At 37.9% G+C, this 21,494-nt stretch overlaps 1 long non-coding RNA gene across 3 annotated transcripts; it reads right to left on the reverse strand.

Annotated features, from left to right (window-relative positions):
- Positions 1 to 925: 925 nt before the first annotated feature.
- On the reverse strand, positions 926 to 21,019 carry LOC145468213 (uncharacterized). Of its 3 annotated transcripts, none has more exons than XR_014042167.1 (6): positions 20,129 to 21,019; positions 18,208 to 18,271; positions 14,706 to 14,769; positions 11,080 to 11,178; positions 7,376 to 7,439; positions 926 to 1,215 (listed from the first exon to the last, which is right to left on the reverse strand). It is a non-coding gene; the product is annotated as an uncharacterized LOC145468213 (long non-coding RNA). The 3 variants fall into 3 exon arrangements; XR_014042166.1 differs by lacking the exon at positions 20,129 to 21,019 and adding an exon at positions 18,357 to 19,162; XR_014042165.1 differs by lacking the exon at positions 20,129 to 21,019 and having other exon boundaries at positions 18,208 to 19,159.
- Between the last annotated feature and the right edge of the window lie 475 nt (positions 21,020 to 21,494).

Raw genomic sequence — 21,494 nt, forward strand, 5'->3', positions numbered from 1 at the left:
TCAGTTTCAATCCATCTATTGTTTGGCAAGTTTGTGCTGGTTCTGTTTGAAGTAAAAGTTTGTTGGTTGGTCAATGCTGAGGTCCCGAATAAGTCATTTGCAAGGTACATGTAGATCTTGCTGTCAGATGTTCTATGTTTCAATCCATCTATTGTTCATCAGGTTTGTGTTGGGTTTGTTAATTTGAGGTTAAAGTTTGTTGGTTGGTTTGTTGTGGTCATGAATAAGTGAGTTGTAAGATTTAAGTAGCTGTTGGTGTCAGGTGTCAGTTCAGTTCAATCCGTAGATTGTTGTTAATCAAGTCTGTGTTGGTTCTGTTTGAAGTTAATTTTGTTGGTTGATTTGTTGTGGTCATGAATAAGTGAGTTGTAAGATGTAAGTAGCTGTTGGTGTCAGGTGTCAGTTCAGTTCAATCCATAGACTGTTGTTAATCAAGTCTGTGTTGGTTCTATTTGAAGTTACAGTTTGTTGGTTGGTTTGTTGAGGTCATGAATAAGTCTTTTGTTAGGTGTAAGTAGCTGTTGGTGTCAAGTGTCAGTTCAGTTCAATCCGTAGACTGCTGTTAATCAAGTCTGTGTTGGTTCTGTTTGAAGTTAAAGTTTGTTAGTTAGTTTGTTGAGGTCATGAATAAGTCATTTGTTAAGTGTAAGTAGTTGTTGGTGTCAGTCCCAATCCATCTATTGTTAGTCAAGTTTGTATTACTCTTTTTGAAGTAAATTTGGTTTCTTGAGGTCATGAAAAAGTCACTTGTTGGGTGAAAGATAAGTAGTTGTCAGTTTAGAGTTGTTTGTTTCAATAAGTTAGGGACTGTACTCGTTTTAGAGTTCATCAGGTTGGTGTTGACTTGCTCCAAACCAATGCAAGAAGTTTGCCAAGAGTCTAAGAATCTTGTTGAAGACTACCAAGCTAAAGAAATAATCACCTAACCTGAACGGGGGTTGTGGAACAACAGCTGGGTGAAAAACCTCCCCGTACGTCCACTTGCCCCTAGGAGGAAAACCCCGGGCCAGCTGTACCCCACATTCAAAGGCCTCCCGGGCAGGGCCAAAAAAAAAAATTCAAGTAAATAAACAAACTACTTAATATAATAAACCATCTTGTTGTCTTGTCTTGGGAGCCAATCTTTAAGCATCCTCCTTCATGTCTGACCTGTTCCCCATTCTCTAGTCTCTCCAAGTCCATCCTGTCTTGTGATAATCTCTGCTGTGTAGCATCCTATGATGAAACAAGCAAAATGATACTGAGTTATTGCAGAATTCAGTCTTTAGCTCTAGACACCAAAAAGAAAAGACACCACTGCTGTATTCAAATCTTGAAGTGAAGAAATACAATAAATTAGAAGGACAAAAGATAGATATTACTACCAGTTTTTTGGGTTTAATTTTCATCTTCCTTAACTATGACATTGGAATTACAAGTCATTAGATAAAATTAAAATTAATTATCTAATCTCATTCACAACATGTAGCTACATGAATCTACAATCGTGGACAAAAGTCCTTGGGACACTTATGTAATGTAACGAATTATCTGTGTTTTAGAACTGAAGTTTGAAAAAAAACACTGCTCTATCCTTTAAAAACGCGTTGCTGTCCCCCCTCCCCAACCAACACAATGTTGAAAATCAGGTGAAATTGCAGGTACCAGTACTAGTTTTCAACATTGTATGGGGGATGGGGGGAGAGGTTAGACAGGGGAAGTTGCATTTGCGCCTGGCGTGTGTGCAAAAGCGCCAAAAGTGCAAATTTGTCCCAAGACTTTTGTCCATCATTGTCTGAATTTCAGTTGAGAAATAAAATGTCACTTTTCAGTGGTTTTCAACTGGCTAAATGTGTTTTTTCTCGACTCTGTGAATAGATTGTAATACAATGACTATTTTTGAGCTATTTTGTGGTTTATTTAAGCTTATTTAAGTCGTGCAGAAATGTCAAACCTTGAAGTCAACTCTATCGTGAATATGATACATGCCATGAGCGGGCATCATAAACTATAATTTTGTCCAAAGGGTACCGAACCAAATATTAACAAGTTGTTTCCTGCCAGCGGAAGCCATTTCCCTTTATTTATTTACGAAACAATAGGGTGTGACATTTTTTTTAGGACCCCTCTTTTAGTGTTGTGGACAATGAGTTGGTCACTTCTTATTTGCACAACTCAACAGTTCTCAGCAACAGTACTCTGCCTACTTAATTCCTAAAGCTCACATTTAAGACATGTTGAAGTGAAATGCATTTGACAATCCATCTTTCTACACCTTTATAACTGGGAAAAACGTGATTTTGAGCTCTGCAAGCAGGGTACTCACTTTCCATTGTTAAGAATTGTTTAAAAGTCAATTCTTCCATACTGAATCAAGTGATACTTTGAAAACATTGAAGAAACACTGTTTTTCTTTGCCACTGAGTACTGTGTGATGACCAATGGACAGTGATGTCACTATGAAGAGCATAGCGCCTCTGTACATGTATACTTAAAACGCGCTGTAATAAGATTGACTTAAATACCAAATTTGTCGTTCAAGTACTTGAAGTATCCGCAAAATTGTACATTATAATGTAAACAATCGTTACATATCCAAATCAAGCAATGCCGTTATCACTGCCATCACATACAAAAGTTACTGGATTATTTGAGATCAACATCCTTCCCGATGGGTCCAAAACCACTGAAAAATACCGAAAAGTTGTGTAAAAGCTCCTAGAAATGCCTTTCTACATGTAATCTCAGATGTTTACATTGTTGGGTTCTAAATGTATCAAGGGCTAAAAAACATCCTGATTGTGCATTTTTCCATGAGATGTGAAAATCAGACAATCCTGCACAAAAGTCCTTGGGACGTTTATGTAATGTAACGAATTATCTGTGTTTTAGAACTGAAGCTTGAAAAAATGCTGCTAAATCCTTTAAAAATGTGTTACTGTCCCCCCATCCCCACCCAACACAATGTTGAAAATCAGGTGATATCAGGTACTAGTTTTCAACATTGTACAGGGGGTGGGGGGTGAGGTTAGGCAGGTGAAGTTGTATTTGTGCCGGACGTGTGCGCAAAAATGCCAAAAATGCAAATTTGTCCCAAGACTTTTGTCCATGATTGTAGTTATAATGACTCCCTTGGTCAGACTGTACACAGCTTACATGTAGTTCAGCAACTCATCTTTAGACAAGAATTATTTAAATCTATTTTGGACTCTAGGGGCACTTTCCATTCAGCAAGAATTTCAGGAACTTTTCAAGGTATCATAGTAGGTGGACTTCTATGAAAAATGCGAAAAAGCTTTTTTTGGCTTTTCAAATTTATGAAGACTGACAAATATTTTGCAAAAAGAATGGGGGAAAAAAGCTTTTTTACTTTTTAAGATAAAGAGAAAAACAATTTTTGAATCTCATTAACCCCTTACAGCACGTTGACACCTCTAATTAAAATTCACCGCCAGTTGTCACATGTAATGGGAACTGCGGTGTGACATTTCATTTGTGCGCATGAACTGTTCTCGATCTGGTTGTTTCATTGCGAGTTAGCTTTCTTTCTTGTCAAATTTTCTTTATATCAGGACAAAAATGCAAGAAAACTTCTTGCCCAAAGAGAAGAGGCAAAAATCTGGTGGAACCCACGGGTTCAGCATCCAACAAGATCTTTGGCTCTGAGCGACCGTGGGTCGCTCCGTAACCAAGAAGAATGGTTGAAGGAACTTGAGGACACTACTCCTGTCAATGAAGCTAAAGGACAAAATACAACAGTCAAGTGCAAGTCACATGAAATTGCTGGAGAATGCACGCGATTCCAAAACTTCCACAATGAGAAAGTCAAGTGCAGATGTAGATGTAGACGATGGAGACCTCGAGATTTCCTCTTTTTTGGCTTCACGAGGAATGGTTTCAAAAAATGTTTGGAAAACAAAGAGGCCTAAACTTAAGCAACATAATACCAATGCCACTGACGAAATCTTCTAAGTAAAAGAACTCAGTGCAGTTTAACTTGGTAGTTTGTCACTTCTCAGAGATTTCACTGCGATGGGTTTGTGCATCAGAATTGCAGAGGTCTGTTTATTTCAAGTTGTCAAAACCCATTGTTGTGGTAAACTGACCCATGCCGACATCTGTCAGTGCACAGGGGATTTTTACACCTAATCATGCCAATCTCTTAAAAGGTTTTTTGTCCTTTTCTCAATAAAATAAAACTGCATATAAGGATGAACATTTTTAGTTCCTTTGCCCACACCTTCTGACAGAATTGGCTGAAAATCAACAGTTATGTTCCAGGATACCTCCTTTGAAAAAAGGTGTTGGGCTTTGCTTAATTTCGTTTTATTTCAAAGTTATGGCTTCTTTAGTGGAATGAAACGTCTGCATTGAAAATATCAAAGTTTAGGAGGGTGTAGAAAAAAAAAAACACACCACATCTGGAAAATCGTTGACACCTTTCTGAGAGTGATGTGTGAGAAAGCATTTCCGATGTTAATTGCGCCGGTCTGATAATTCACGTGTGGAAGCAAACCAGTTTAAGCGAAGTAGTGTTTCTGAGTATTTCTTTTAATATTACTGCGACAATAACTTTTTAGAAAATTTCAAAGATATGATTGTATTCTATAACTATTAAGCATTCAGAAAATGTGTAGGTTGATGGGGTTTTCTTTCAAAGTGCCAGTGTAAGAATACAATTTCCAAACACTGCCAATCCACCTACCACAATACCTCAAACGGAGGTGATTAGTATAGATGTTTCCTTAGAGAAATTCCAGAAAGTTGAAGACTGTTACATTTTTGAAATGTGAACCATTCAAAAAAAAATTGTGGGAATTCTGAGAGAAAAATCAAATGGAAGGTAAATTCTCGTTCAGAATGTTTTTTTGACAACTTGGGTATACCTCACAAGGTTGTCCTGTTTATCTATATAATTGTTCTTGATTCTCTGTGCTCCACTTGTCTTACAGTGTATAATAAATAATGGTAATTGAACTGAGTGGAGTGCAATTTGGTCTGAAATCATACGCGTGATTTCAAAATCGAACGAGCGCACAGCGTGAGTTCGATTTGAAATCACAAGTATGGTTTCAGACCAAAATTGCACGACATGAAGTTCAATTGCCACTTTATTAGATCCATTTTGAAATCGCACAATTTTATCACCTTAATTTTGAGACTTTTGGTGTATTGTTCCAGTAGCCGGTTTGTTAATACGCTTTGTCTCTGTAGTCTGTAAGTGACAGTAAAATCATTTTATGCCTTAGTTTTTTTTAAATTTGTCATACATTTCACACGTGAAACACGCATTGTTCAGTCGTTCTATAAATGACCGAATGAAATCTTGGCTACCGCTCCAACGCTCCTGGCTGTCCATGGTTACATATAGCTCAAGACAAATGGCTTTGAATCGACTTTGCTCACTTAGCAAACTATTGACTACACGGATAACGATGAAAATATGTGATAACCTAGTTATGGCAAGTCCGAAATGGGGAATAATTTTGTACAAGTATCAAATGAAATAAACAAAGAATGGCCCAAAGAACGAATCTTATTTAATTGACAGCATGATCAATGCTGGAAAAAGCATCTGAGCTGCGTTTAAGCTAAATACAGCACAATCTTCAAAGTATAAAATATCATCATTGTTCATGTATTGCTGCGCCTCTTCATCGGCATTTTGTTCAACTTCACGTCCATCAAACACGATGCTCAGGATTGCCGTCTGTCGTACGACGTTGGAAGAAAAATGGAAAATATATGACAAAGAATCCAACGCTTATTTCAAAGAATGGAACAATTCTGCTGATTTGGTTACCTGAATCGATTGGGAAAGTACAATAGTATTCATTCAATTGCATTTCACACCCACTGGAAAGAAAACTCTTTGAGTAGCCCCCCTCCCCTTTGGAAATTTACCTATGTCAGACACTCCTACCCCTTGGAATTTCTGCGACCTTCTGTGGGGGGGGGGGGGGGTATGGATATTTTCTGGAACCACACATTTTGGTTCTTAGGATGCCTCTCAACCACCAGGGCAGGCATGCAAGGTATTTTAAAAGAGCACTTAAGAGCTTCATATTAAGCCAAAAAATATAACACACTTTCGAGGAAAGGAGGTGCTTTTGTCTGTCTAACGTAATGGAGTTGACTATTTGAATAATGAGGTTGATTTAACATTCATCACAGAACAATTTATTGTGCGCTAAATTACATTTTTCTTCTGAGCTTGCTTAAATCAAACAGCAGTGCTTACAAATTCATTTGAAGGCTAATAGGTTTTTTCTTGTGGTTCAGCTTTTACCATTTACCAATTTGATAGTCATTTCATTCTTGTCCTGCAAAAAATCATTCAACCAAAACATTTGAAGAAGTTGTTTCAAATTTGGTTTCAACCACTCAAAAAAAGCTAACATGTACATTTAGGCAAAGTTGCCAAATAATATGTATGTAATTTATCAAACCCTAGTCCTTGCACTTTTTTTTCATACTGGATAACAATTACCCCGCGAACACAGTCTGATTTCCAGCTTTTTTGTTTCACGATGCTGAAAAGGCTGGATAACAATAAAACAACTCAAAAAAACAATTTTAAAGCCTTCACCGATCAACATTACCAGGCCACATCAATAAAAAGCCCCTTTCATGAGCAAATTATGGGTTTTTCAAAATCATGGGTATACTGACAAGCATTTCCTCACTTTTGCATAATTACAATATTGCCTGGCCAAAATGCAGAAAATCTTATTTTGTACAGGAACGGTTGCTATGCAGGCTAATGGTCGGACAATTCCCTCCACAAGATGTACCTGCAGGGAATCATGGCACAAGTAGTTGTATTCATCATCTTGGACTGGATATCTGTTTTCATGAATACAACTACAATCACATAGAATGATTTCCTGCAGGCGAGTCTCATAAAGGGAGTTGTCTATTATCTCGCAGTCAATCAAGTTGATCAGTGTCTCAGTTATCAAGTCTGGTAATAAATAAATATTTATCATTTCACGAAAAACATATTATGTAAAAGAATTAAAGAATGCACAATAAAACTATTTATTTATCTTAGGAGTTAACTACATTATTTTGCTTGAACGTTATTCAATACCATGTGGTATGAAAGAATTTTCAGGAGTTTTATTTCGCCAAGTGCATGTATTGAGTTAGACTCTCCCTTCCCTAGCTAGTCATTATGTGTTGATATATCATGTGACGAAGCACGAGGAATAAACACATTTCCCTTGTCAGCCATCTTGACTGTGTCTTTACATTACAGTTTCCATTTATTTACAGTGTGTGTGGAATCTTACATGCATGTTTGCTATTTACATGTAAAAAAGAGACCGATTAATAACTGCATTGCCCTGAAGTGCACACGGTAATGGTAATTACTATTAATCATTTTGCTTACCTGGTAATTGCTTCAAGCTGATTGCAATGGCTATGAACCACTTGATTTTCTGTCAAAATCTCATCTGGAAAAGAAGCGTAAATACTAGCTTTTAGTTTCCATCAAGACAACTTCCCTTCAATGTTTCTGCACTGCATAAAATTGCATTTCAAAGAGTTAACAGATGTAAATAAATTTAAAGGGAGCATGCTCCCACCTAAAAAGCATAACAAATCTTTTTCACTTTGCCATCCTCCCTAGGGGCTGCTCCTATGTGAATAGGTCAGGGAGGCTCATTGGAAAGGTTGGGCTAAACCTCTAAAGGAAACCAATCTGGGAGTGGCTACTGACTAATTCAACCCTTGAAAGATACCACGTTAAACCAGACGTGACTGCATTTTTTATTTCTTTGAATGCACCCTAAAAGATACCTTGACGGCTAAAAATAGCGGCACTTTGTCCAGCACACTCTAAGTGAGACCAAAATTTGTGATTTACCCCCGTAAGCAAGTTGATACTTACAGAGGATGATAATGGCTTAGAAGCAATGATATTGTCCCTTGAGTTGCAAAAAAAGTCTGAGTCAAAGATCTTTCGGAATACATATAAAACAAAACTGTGCTACGGAACACTGCGGACAAGTATAAAAAATTAATGGATTTTCCCGTCTACAGCATGGAAGTATCACTAGTTCAAGCGAATGTATTGCTTATACATGTAAAATTAGTGTTCTCATTTCAAAATGCATGAAATATATTTTCTTGCATGCAAACCCTAACCTAAGGGTTGTCATACAAAGGGATAAGTGTGACAAGATGTCATGTCCAGTTGCGTGATGATCCTTAGCACCAGTTTGTTTTCCAATTAAATTTTGAACCAGCCTGGAATTGTACTGTTTAGTTTTATTGAGACTTCGTGATTACTGTAAACATTGATATTGAACCCTAGCTGCACATATTAATTCTCCTTTCTAACTGCCCAACATGTTTTGATTCTAGTGTTGAGAATTTGCTGTTATACCTAGACTATTCCGAGTTGATAATTTTCTTTATTCCTTTTGCCTGTCTGCTTGGAAATGTATTGATACTATAAGGATAAACAATATGTCCATCACTCTTGCGACTGGCTCAGAGTACGATTTCCACAACCTTTCAATTAAATTACATTGTGGGGCTCGTTTCAAAAGAAATCCCTGGTAAAACCTGAGAAAATTCGACACCGGATACAAAATGAATATTCTTGGTGTTTATACACTATACTACTTATATTATCAAGAAAAAGTGAAAAGGCTCTGAGAGAAATTTGTCGGGTGCACGTCAAATCAACAACCAAAAAAAATCATCTCTAGCTACATGTACATGTATCAGATGAACAGCAGCCTTTCAATTTATCATCCAAATTTCTTCACATAATTTTAATTCCATAATTTTCAAACTAGGAAACTTCATTTGAGAATTGTTGTCAAAGCTACAATTTTAATGTGTGAAAACGACCTTAGCTTGAAATCTTAAAAATAAAAAATATGCAAATTTCCGCATGCTGTTCTCACACATCATCTAAATATTTGCGTTCTAGAAGATCAAAACAATATTCCAAACTTTACTTCTGCAATCAATTGTTTTATATATTGCCGTTTTCTCTACCATTTCAAAACAATTCTCAATCCACTGAAAAAATCTAACACACATTTCAAAGAACTGTTTTTCTTCTACCTTTTTGCAGTTGCTTGGAAAAAATGTTACTGAAAAAAATCTGCTTCAGCTGAGGTTTTGAACTCCAAGACAATAGACTGTGTGCGATATATTAAAATTCAGCTTGGCAGTGAGAGTTAGAGAACACAAACAAACAAAATTGATTGACCATGTTTATTCATTTCTTTTGTTGATGTCCTCTAGGCCTCGCTGTCAAGCAGAATTTTAATATATCTAAAGTGGCCTATTACTTACCAATAGGTACATATGCTCGTTTTCTTGCATGACAATACAGTCTTTTTAGTAACACAAGCTAAATCAGTCACGTCTTTTTAGAAAATGAGATTTAACGGCTTAGTTTTTTCATTGAACAAGCATTTGCTGAAGAATATAATGACACCCAATCCAACAATGGCCAGGAAAATGTTTTGAAAAACATATCCATCACTGTTTACAATAAAATGAAATACTGTCAAACCACCCACAGACAACCTCTTATGAATTTTGCACAACCAATGAAATACTTATGAACTATGAACATACTCATATATCAGACTCAAAATGGTCCCTTTACAAGTCAAAATGGTCACTTTGTGAGGTTCGACTGTTCAACAACCCAGACATGCAATGTACTTTACCAAGATCACATGAATAAACAGAGGCTCTATAAAACTAACGTTAATGCCCAAGTCGCTAGTGGAGGGAAGGTGCCTATGAAGCCCAGGGGCTGCAACCGCAGTCACATCCCCAAGGCGCTAGAACACCCAACTGGTCTGTCCAACCCACAACCAAGCCACGAGCCCCCCGCGCCAAGCCCCCTACAGGCACCTGTTACACTCAAGTCAGATGGCATTGGTGGAAAAAAAAATGCTGAAAAGAGGGGGGGGGGGGGGGGATAGGGAGGGAACGCTGAGAACCGATAAACTATAATTTAATCCACAATGCCACACTAACAGAGCGATGAACACACTGCGAGCACATGGGACGGCAACACATGTACTAACCAAAAATACCGCTGGACAATGTCAGCCCCAGGGCTCTCATGACCATATGACTGTTACAAATGCTACAGAACGCACCAAACGCTAAACAAATGCTAACAGATGGCCAAGGCACTAACAAACGCCTACAAAAACACTACTGACCAGACTTGCTCCTGGTCATAAACTATGTAAAATTTCATTGAACTATATCAAACACTACAGAACGCACCAAACGCCAACCAAATGCTCACAGACGGCCAAGACACTAACAACCGCCTATAAAAACGCTACTGACCAGACTTGCTCCTAGTCGTTAACTATGTTAAATTTCATTTAACTATATCTAAAAATCCAGTTTGTCACTTAGTTGGCCAAATAGGTGTCTGTCTGTTGGTCAATTATTATTTTCTCTGTCTGTCTGTCTGTCTTTTGCCCTGCCTGTCTGTCTGTATCTTAGGCTTGTCATCATCAAGTCACTCAGTATGAAACAAATTTAATTCATTTGGTCTTCTTAGTAGGCCAATCAATTGCTTATCAGTAAACTGATCTGCAAATGTAGTTTGGTAATTAATCCTTTGATCAGTTTGTTTAAACATGTCAGTCAGTCAGTCAGTCGGTCAGTCAGTCAGTCAGTCAGTCAATCAGATTTTAATCAAAGTGGTATCAATCTACTCAGTGACTCTATCAATACGTTGGTCAGAAAACAAATCAATGTCAGTTCCTTGTTAAACAGATTAGCCTGTAAGCTCCATGACATGTACAGTAGTTTGAAAATCAGCAAATTATTCAGTCAGTCGGCTAGTCAATTGGTTCTGTAACCCAACTAGCCCTTCAGTTACACAGTCACTTATGGGACTTTTTTTTTTTCAAGGAAAATATTTGAACAATGATTTGAGTGACAGAATAGTCAGAATTGTGTTTGCAACTGCATTAAGTGCTGTAATTTGAGAGCTCTTCTATTCATGGTGCAGAATAACCATGGCAAAATAGATTGCATGACTGAATTCAATTACTTAGAGCAAAACTTGGCTTATTAAAGAGTTAAGTTTACCTGATTCACCCAAAAGTTGGATTGCAATATAAAACACCCAGCCCTTCTAAAGATAACTGCTTGAAGCTTTGCTCAACTTGGTCCCTGTTGGCATCTGATCTGGAAAAGCAAGATTAACTTCTTTCAGTGTCAAGAATATAAGATACCTAATTAGTTGATGATGATCAGATCCCAGTGACAAAAGAAAATCTCAGATTTCAAGCTCTAAGTCTAGTTTGCCTCTATTTGCTATTAGTAGAATTCTACTTGAACACTAATGCAAATGCTGCAATCTGATTGGCTGAGACATTGCACACCATCAGCGATTAGTGTTCAGTGGCTTGGTGTGGTCGATAAATTTTCAACGTTTTCTCGTTCTCAGAAGTTTTGAAAGAACATTTAAAAACAAATGAATAATGAAATTCCCGAGAAGACTGAAAAAGGACATTCACAGTTTCTGGAATTAAAAAAAACTTGAATTTTTTGAAAGAAACTGATAAGCGCGCACAAGCAACTGAAAACGTCAAATTGACAACTCAGTCCGCGCAAATTCTCTAAAGCGAGAAGTTTCATTTTAAGACCAGAAATGTTTGGAATCGTTATTTGAAGCAAATTTCAGTTAGAAGTCTGCTAAAACAATTTTATTCGCTCTCAATTACTGAGGTGATAGTTGATTTGGCCTTATTCGGCCTTCAACCTCATCAACTATCACCTCATAGAAATCTCGAGCTTATAATCTAATCGTTAAATAGAGAGCAAGGTCTTTGCAGGAAAATCTCAAACCAAGACCTTGCTGTATACAGCTCGGTCAATACGACAAGGCTGAGGTTTGAGGTTTTCCCATAAAGACCGAATGTTCAAGGTTAATAAGTTATTATGGCTTTTTGCTATTTCTTTACAGGTCCACAGTCAGCCTGTTGGCATTATGGGAAAATAATGCCTAGAACTAGCCAATCAGAATGCACGTTGTAATATCCCTTACAAACACAAGCCATATAATAAGCAGGGCTGTCATTAAGGGCTGTAACCTGTAACACCTGTTTATGGCAGAGTATGCTTGATTTTCCCTTGATGCTCTGGGTGTGGAGAACGAGGCTACAGGCAACTCAAATCTTGATGAGAGCCCTGATGAGTAACTATTAAAGGACACAAACAAGGGGGACATCCTTTCAAATGCAACTGGCATTGATCTGTTTTTAATGATATTGCCTCTGCATGAACCTCCATTTCAAGCTAGTTCTAGTCTGATAGTAGGAATGCAAATATGGCCTTAACTCTTTACATTTAACTTGAAAAATTATTAGTCTGTTAAGATGCCAGTCTTCAAAATATGCAATCAGTCACTCTAACTTGGTAGAATCAGTCAGTTAATTGATCACTTGCGCACAATTAATGCTTGCTTTCCTATACTGTACGTATCTGAGAGAAGCACTGGTTGAAGTTTATTGATTTGATACTGAAGTGCTCAACTGGTCCTAGGAATTTCAAAATGGACTTTGGAAACCACTAGTGAAACACAGTATTATAAGTAAGCTGTTAACCAGCCTTTCAGTGAATCTATCAGTCAGCCAATCATCCAACCAATTAGCCAGTAGCATGCATAGCAACAGTGTAGCATTCACCAATTTTTGGGAGCCGAAAAATCAAGTCAAGAACTTGTAATCAAAGGTCAAGAAGAGGAAATGCTTGTTGGCAGACCACAAGTTTCTAAAAATGCCCACTGACCTTTCACAGTTCAATTCATACAGAGATGGATAGCTTGTCAAGAAATTAATGGTTTTAAGCCAAAATATATAACACACTTTTGAGGAAAAGGAGGTGCTTTTGTCTGGCTAAAGTACTGGAGTTGACTATTTGAATAATGAGGTTGATTTAACATTCATCACCGAACAATTAATTTATTGTGCACTAATTACATTTTGCTTCTGAGCTTGCTAAAATCACACAGCAGTATTTACGAATTGATTAGAAAGCTGATATGTTGAGTGTTCAATTTAAAGAACAGCTTTTCTTGTGGTTTAGCTTGATAGTCATTTCATTCTTGTTCTGCAAAAAATCATTTAACCATAGCACTTGCAGCAGTTGTTTCAAATTTGGTTTCAACCACTCAAAATACCTACAAGTACATGTGAGAGAAGTTGCCAAACAATACTATCAAAGCCTAGTCCTTGCCTTTTTTGTCAGACTGGATAACAATACTTGTATAACAGCTGAATAATTTTCAAGCCTTCCCCAACCAATACTACCAGACCACATCAATCAGAAGCCCCATTCATGGGTAAATAGGGTTTTCAAAATCATGGGTTAACTGACAAGCATTCCCTCGCTGTTACCAGTAATAGTGCCTGACAATAATGCAGAAAATCCCATTTTGTACAGGAATGCTTGTTATCCAGGCTAATTATCTGGCAGTTAATCAGTTGGTCAGTCAATTCAGGTAATAATATTTTCATTTCAGGAAAAACACAATGCAAAAGAATTAAAGAATACACAATAAAACTATTTCATTTATTCTAGGAGGTAGCTAAATTAATTTTGCTTTCTGCGAGTTAATCAATACCACATGGCACAAATGAATTCCCAGGATTTTTATTTTGCCAATAACAAGGCGCATGATGTTTAAAAAAGAATGCAAATTATTGGAACCCCACAAGAGTCAGACAACATAAGTGTGTTCTGAGAGAAATCAGAGGAAAATGAACGCCAAATTTCGATTTAAAAATTGTTTTAGGAACACTTCCTTACGCGCTTGAAAAAGCATCAATTATCTTCCACAATTCTGTTTTGTTTGTCTGAGTTTGTCTGAGTTAAGACATCACTCACACGCTTCACTATTGTTGGTTTCTGTTTCATGTGGGATCTTACTCAAGGTTTGTACTTTTTGAGGCTTTTTTCCATGACCTTTTCCATGACCTTTCCAAGTTTTCCATGACCAAAGTTAAGCAGTTGTTCTCACAGCAGTACCAAAACAATCATTTATTTAACGTATTTTCCAGCATTATAATGCATAAAATGTGTGCTTGTGTCTATTTCTACTGAAATTAAAGCCTGTTTCTGACTTGTGTATTATTTTTTCAATTTTCAAAATATCTTTTTGCCAAGCATATTTTTATTTCCATGACTTTTCATGACCTTCACTTAAATTCCATGACTTTCCAGGCCTGGAAATTGAAATAACAAATTCCATGACTTTCCAGGATTTCCATGACCTGTACAAACCCTGTTACTGTACATACATGTACATGTTTGCTATTCACATGTAAAACAGAGACCAATTTGCATTGCCTTGAAATGCAAATGTAATGGCAATTACATCTACAGTGCTGTATTATTTGATTAACTAAGAGTTGTTATTATATGGCTAGTGTTTGTGACCAATATAACACATGCTCTGATTGGCTAGTTCTAGGGTATTATTCTCCTGTAATGTCCACGGGCCGATTACCGGCCTGCAAAACCAAAGCAAAAAAGCCATAGAATAATCAACTTATTAAGCTCGAACGTTTGGTCTTTACGCGAGGAATTTCAAACCTCACCCTTGCCATATGAACCTTATTGCTTGGTCAATACGGCAAGGTCTTGGTTTGAGATTTTCCCTTAAAGACCTCACTCTTGGTTAATAAGTAGTTATTAATCACTTTGCTTACCTGGTCACTTCTCCAAGCTGATTGTAAAGGCTATGAACCACTTGGTTTTCTGTTAAAATCCCATCTGGAAAAGAAGCGTAATACTTGGTTTTAGTTGCCATCAAGACAACATCTCCTCAATGTTTCTACACTGCATAAAATTGTATTTCAAAGAGTTAACAGATGTAAATAAATTTAAAGCAAGCATGGTCCCAACCAAAAGCATATCAAATCTTTTGTACGTTGCCATCCTCCCCTAACGTTACTCCCATATGAATAGGTCAGGGATGACATCCGAAAATTTGAAATAAGCCCTAAAGGAAACTAATATGGACATGGCTAGTGCTTTATTTGACCCCTGAAAGATACCCTCCTTAAAATCGAGATGACTGCATGTTATTTTTTGTAGTTTTTTGAGGGAAGCCCTAAAAGATACGTTAATGACTAAAATAGTGGTACTTTGTCCTGAACACCCTAAGTTAGACAAAAATTGGTGATTGACTGCCCTAAACAAGATGACGAGCATCCCTGACTTTCCGCATGGGAGTCCCCCTTCCCCAACTATCCCCCCAACTATCCCCCCACAAAACCTAAAATAGTCAGAGACAACAAATGGACTTAAAGCAAGGATACACATGACCTAATGTAGATGTCTATATGTAACAGTTACTTAACTAGCATGGATTCTTGGTTCTCCTTTACGTGAAAAGCAAATAAAAGCAACGTTGATGTAAATATGAAAGTTTACATGCACACACATTGTGATGTTTGAAATTTAGTTCTCTACTTTCTTGCATTATCTGAAGAAGGATGAGTTGGAATTCATGACGACTATATCAAACGTTGTCAACTAGGTTGACTATTGTTCTGACACCATGCATGCATACTAAGTACTCCCAACTTTGGAAACATTGATGCTGTGGCATAATTTAATTTTAACAAAAACGGTTGCGTATTAAATAATGCAGTATTTTTTTGTTAGCTGTGTGGAAATATTTCCAAAACATTTTATGTGATCCTTGTTCTGAGACTTGCAGAATGGAATTAAATACACCTTCATGCAAATGTACATGTAAGCCGACACCTAAAACTCAACTCAAAGAGTGACTCAATTCTTAACACTTGATTCATCCTCACAAATATCACCATACTGAAGCATTCTTGATTATTCATACTTTAAGTTTTGGCATCAAGCAAACAATTTTTTTGCAGTTTGCTCTTCTTTTAGTTGGGAGGTGTAACAAAATACTTAATGACTGGCCCAACAGGAAACACTGGATTTGTTTCCCTGAAACCCTCAATGTTTGCCGAGGTGAAGCTTAGGGGAACACTGAGGGTCTCAAGGAAACAAAACTCCATGTTTCCCTTGTGACCAGTCATTAAGTGCTTATTATACCTGTCTTTGACCCTACATTAATTTTATAAGGAAAATGAGAGCGGAAATAATTTAGCTTAAAGAGTTTTGGCAGTAAACTATAGTTCTCTAAAAAAAATGGCTTAAAAACACAGCTTTGGTGAGATATTCACTATGGAAAATACAATAAGTAATGGGTAATAGCATCTCTAAAATAATGAAAAGCCACAGAATGTCAGATTTAATTCAGCTACATAGACTTTGATACAGTTTGTTGAATTGAAAAGGCTTGTAACATGTACAACAAAAGCAACTGAATGAAGAAAAAAGGTAGCAAAATCAAAGGGAATATCCACGACAGTTTTGTTCAAAAATTGAAATTGAACTCAGATTTTAGGTATACAATTCAGGTTTGCGCTTCAGCTGAGTTTTTAACCTTACAGTTAGGTCCTGTGCTCCTATACTTTGGGGAACTTTACATCCTGAGCAATAAATTATTTAAGAAATAGAAAACATGTACCGTGTTTCTATCGAGTTATAGAAACACAAGTGGAAGTTTGGGAGAATGAGAAATGCTGTGGGAACAAGCCGTGGGTGAGTGTTGCCACGGCTTTTTTGAGTTCTTCAAAAACTTTCACGAGTGTTTCTATTAAACAATTAGATTACAGTATGAGCTCGAGATTTCTATCACATGATAGATGATGAGGCGCAGCCCGAGTCAACTATCACACATACAAATTGAGAGCGAATAATCTAATTGTTTTAGTATAAATCTACTAGTCGTTCAAAACTTTAACCAGATCCTCTTCAAAGACTTTGAAAATGCAAAGAAGCGGCCATCATTTTGGTGACAACCGCACACTGCTGCGCTACTCACTATCTATCACAGAATAGAAAACAAGTGGCGCAGCCAATCAGAGAACAACATTTGTGATAGAACGCTAGTAGATTTATAGTAAAACTCGATAGAAACATGGCAAACATGTTTTCTATTTCTTTTAGAAAACACTGTGAAGAAAAAAAGAAAAAAGAGCTTGTTTACTTTGATCATCAAAATGTAAATTGTCTCTGCTCGCGCCATCATTATGTCAATGTCGTGCTAGTTCTGTGTTTCCATCGAGTTATAGAAACACGATTTTTAACCAATCAGTGTGCATATTTTCTTAGGACTGTTTTCTAATGTCATCTATTGATGGTGACAGTTGTGTCAGGTAGGTAAACCCTTGATTCTGACACTCAACTTGTATAAGTCTGCACTTTCAAAACAATTAGCACAGGCAAGCAGAAGGCCATTTAAAATGTTGAGGATATCGGTGCGGGGGAGGGGAGGGGGATGTGAAAGCCAATAATTTTAAAGGAAATATATAGCTTGCCTGGAATTTCTACAGCGTGGAGGGGGGGGGGGGGGGGTCAAAGCAAAATACTTTCTGTTGGAAGGGAAAGGAAATTCTGTGAAGAAACACATAGTAGACTTCTGACAAAAAGAGAGGACTTTTGTTACTTCCACCATTGTTAAATTATTGGAGAACTAAGAATCTGCACTATATACTGAGGGTGGTAAAGGGGGGGTATAGATTGATCACGTTTCACGGAAAATAAAGCAGCCCTTTCACAATTCACGAAAAATACAACATTGGCATTTCACGCTTCATGGAAAATAAAAGAGAACGTTTTGGAAAATCGCGGTTCACGGCGACTATGGAAATCACGATTCATGAGGAATAAAATGGCCATTTCACATTTCACAGGAAATAAAAAGGGCCGATCACGGGTCACGAAAATACCCTTTACCACCCTCTACACTGTATATGACTTATATGATTTAAACATGGGAAAACAAGTGGCTTTTCTGACTTTATAAATAAGCTTAATATGGAAGGTGTTTGCTTACAAACATTGTTCTTGTTATTTAAATGTTCAAAACGTTAAACAAAAGAATTCTTTGTTTCCCAGGCCTAAAGTTCCCTGGTTCGCATATTAATAACAATAGGTGACGTCACTGATATCTTTGCAATAAGTTGTAAACAAACTCATCTAGATCGAATGAAGATACCAGTTTATCTATGCACCTCTACCAAGGTAGAATAAACTCCTAGGTACATATACGACATTTAAATCCTACACTATTATCTAGTCTATTATTGCAAGGCAATATAATCATCAGTTTACCTTCAAACGGAGATCTTCTGAGTTTGTCAACAAACGCACACACAACGTCTCCATATTCTACCTCCTGGTTCCAAAACGTAATAAAAGTATCGTAAATCGACTTATATCTGTTATACCTGGTTTAAAGCGTTTTTAAACAAAGAACAAACCTGTTAAACTCAATTTTTTTCATTGTTTTCTTGCACACGTGCCAAAATGGCGGAGACGAACCACACTCGCAAAGATCCCTGGGGGATAGCTCCGACGGAAAAATGGCGGGAAAAGCCAACCTCCGCCATTTTGAAAATCGTCGAGAAGAAGGCCCTGGGGACAAGGTTGAGGAAAAGGCCGTTGGGAGGTGGGACGAAGGAAGTCTGGGAGTAGGGAGCAGGGAGGGACCCGGCGGGGAATTCGATATGAAAATGACGGGGTTGCTCGTCGTACCTTTTAGGGGTTGAAAAAGCGGTTTTGGTACCGAAAAAAATTGACAGGAGGTAATGTGGTTTGCTTTAGAACTGGTACCTCTTAGAAAAGAGTCCCCCCGGGGGAGGGGTCACCTACGGGAAAGAAGGCATCTCAATCACTCCAAATCCAAACATTTCCCAACAATTTAATCAATAATGAGTGTAAGCAGGCTAACCAGGGCTGATAAAAATTTTAAAACATAATTAAATTTTGCGTCTTGATATGGTGAAAATTCTAATAACTAAGGATTTCAACATCGCTGTGGGAGTGAAAGACACTTTATGCACAGGTCTCCACACTACATTGACGGCATATAACTTGCTGTGTGTGGTCGATCTCGGACTATGCCATTAGGTTCAGAGGGCTTTATTTGAGTGTTCCGAAGACCACCACATAGAAAACGATCAAACTTGAAGCTAAAAACCGCATGATCGCCCCTACAAACCTACGACGCACTTCGACGATGAACCACAACACGAATAAATGCTATTCGATTCCATTCATTTCCCCTAAACGGAGTTATCTGGTTATTCAGCAAAACGAAGGTATCAGCAACAGACATTTTTGACTCAGCCTGTTTTCTTCTCATCATTTTACGGTAAGCAGTGAGGCGAGGGTTTGTGTGTGGAAGTTCCAAGATAACTTTTGCACAACTCAAAAACAAAACGTTTGACAAATGACATAAGTGTTATCATCGTGCTTTTTCTTATCTTGTGCACTTCAAAATTATCATTTAGTTGTAATAAAATCCCCCCAGCCTTCTCAATATAATCACTAGAATGCGAAGAGTGGATCAAGTCTTCTCTCAAATCCGTGTTGAACAACTCAAGCGAAATAAAATTGTCGTGGTGTCAGTACCTTATGTTCGAACCACGAGTATCTTGTGGCCTCAGTGCTGCAGAGAAATTAGAATGTGGCTAAACTGCCCGAAGCTTCGATCGCCGCTTGCCTTACTGACCACGCTATCTTCCCTTTCGCTGTACAATATAACTAATAAAATGTTAAACTGGGCAGCTTTTGGTCCCTTTATTTTGTTGAGTGTTCCTTTACGAAAGAGGCGAGGCCACGATCCAGGAGTCTGGTGAGTATTCAAGCACTCGCGCGCAAAAAATAACCCTCCAGCTATCCAGACTATCTCTTTCAGCGCGTGTGATGTGACAAAATTTTAGCCTCCTTTCTTTTAGGCTCGTCACGCAATCTGAACGTCTGCCTGTCGAGTCAAAGAGTTTCAGCGTGAATACAAGATATTTTCAGAGCCATCGAGTCGAACACAATGCAAGTAAGAAGTTTGACGTTTGTTGACCATCAAATTGGTTTAGGAGGCAAAATGTTTAGAACTTCGTAAAAACGGTCTTAAAATATGCACATTCAAGGAGTGAAAGCTACCGTGGGAATAAAAACATAAAACTATACTGTTGGTCATTGAATTTTGTATCATTTGATTTGTTTTGGCGGGAAACCCACAAAGTGAGTTTACCTGCTGCTGGTGTACTTGGTCATAGCCTTGGTTGCTTCACTCATATTGTGTTTGGTCAGTTCACCGGGCAGAAGCAGCCTGATGGCGGTCTGGATCTCGCGGGAGCTGATGGTTGATTTCTTGTTGTAGTGGGCAAGGCGGGAAGCTTCGGTGGCGACGCGCTCGAAGACGTCGTTGACGAACGAGTTCATGATGTCCATGGCTTTGCTGGAGATACCAGTGTCAGGGTGAACTTGCTTCAACACCTCATAGATGTAGATAGCATAGCTTTCTTTTCTCTTTCCCCTCCTCTTCTTCTTTCCATCAGCGGTGGCCTTTGCCTTACCGTCTTTCTTCTAACCTCTTTCCCCCTGCTACTTTGCGTGCCATGTCTGCAAATCAGAAAGGAATTGAATGACAGAAGGATGGATAGGATACGTATTAAGGATCTCTTACATAAGGATTGATCCTTAATTTGTGATGCGGTCATATTATTTTGCTATTTTTCATGGATTTTATCAGTTAAAATTTCTGATCATTTCTCAGCTATCACTTGAAAAGCGCGTCATTATTCAGCTTACATTTTAAATTTTGCACAATGAAGTTCTTGGCTTAAGCCCTGGTCAAACGGACTCGCAAGTAGACGCAAGTTGAAAACTTGGGTCTACTTGCGACTCCGTTTGGCCAGGCCATGCGTGCACTTGCGTTGACTTGCGCTCACTTTGGTCGAGATCAAATTTGTACGCAAGTCGACGCAAGTTTTTCACCGTTTAGCCACCCAACCCAAGTCAACACAACTTGTGTTCGCTCGCTTCCAGTTGTTCGATCTTCGCCTGGAAAAGGAAAGGAAAGGTCTGTTACGCAAGCTAGTGGGAGAAGTACACAACCACTTGATATAGATTTTTAAGCTTAATTATGGACTCTCAAGGTAGAAGAAGTACCAGCGCTCTTTCTACACCGTTCCAAGAGTTCCAAGAACTGTATTAACGATTTTTTCCCAAAACAAGTTTACCAAAAGGTCTTCTTAGTACAAGGGTTTTTTTCAAAGGTAAACAGGTTTTAGGGATTTTGTCTGCAAATATTCGTTTTACAGTTTCAAGATAGGAAATGCTAAACTACAAAAAGTTTACCAAATTGGTTCTTTCATTTCACCGTACAGTACATTTGGTTTGAGAGTGTGAACAATTATTAAGGATTTCTACCTACGCTAATTCAATACAGAGACCTGCAAAATTATAATTTCCTTTGTATTAAGCCGTCTAATGTTTCACCTGCAAACTTAATTATCTGTTTTCTCAGTAAATGGTTTCAGTAAGTGAAACGTGCCTGTACCCATCAGCCAACAGTGGTGCAGCCGGGCAGCTTGTCAATGAATGCAAATTGGGCC

This window comes from Orbicella franksi, chromosome 14 (genome assembly GCF_964199315.1).
Source record: "Orbicella franksi chromosome 14, jaOrbFran1.1, whole genome shotgun sequence".
NCBI lineage: Eukaryota > Metazoa > Cnidaria > Anthozoa > Scleractinia > Merulinidae > Orbicella > Orbicella franksi.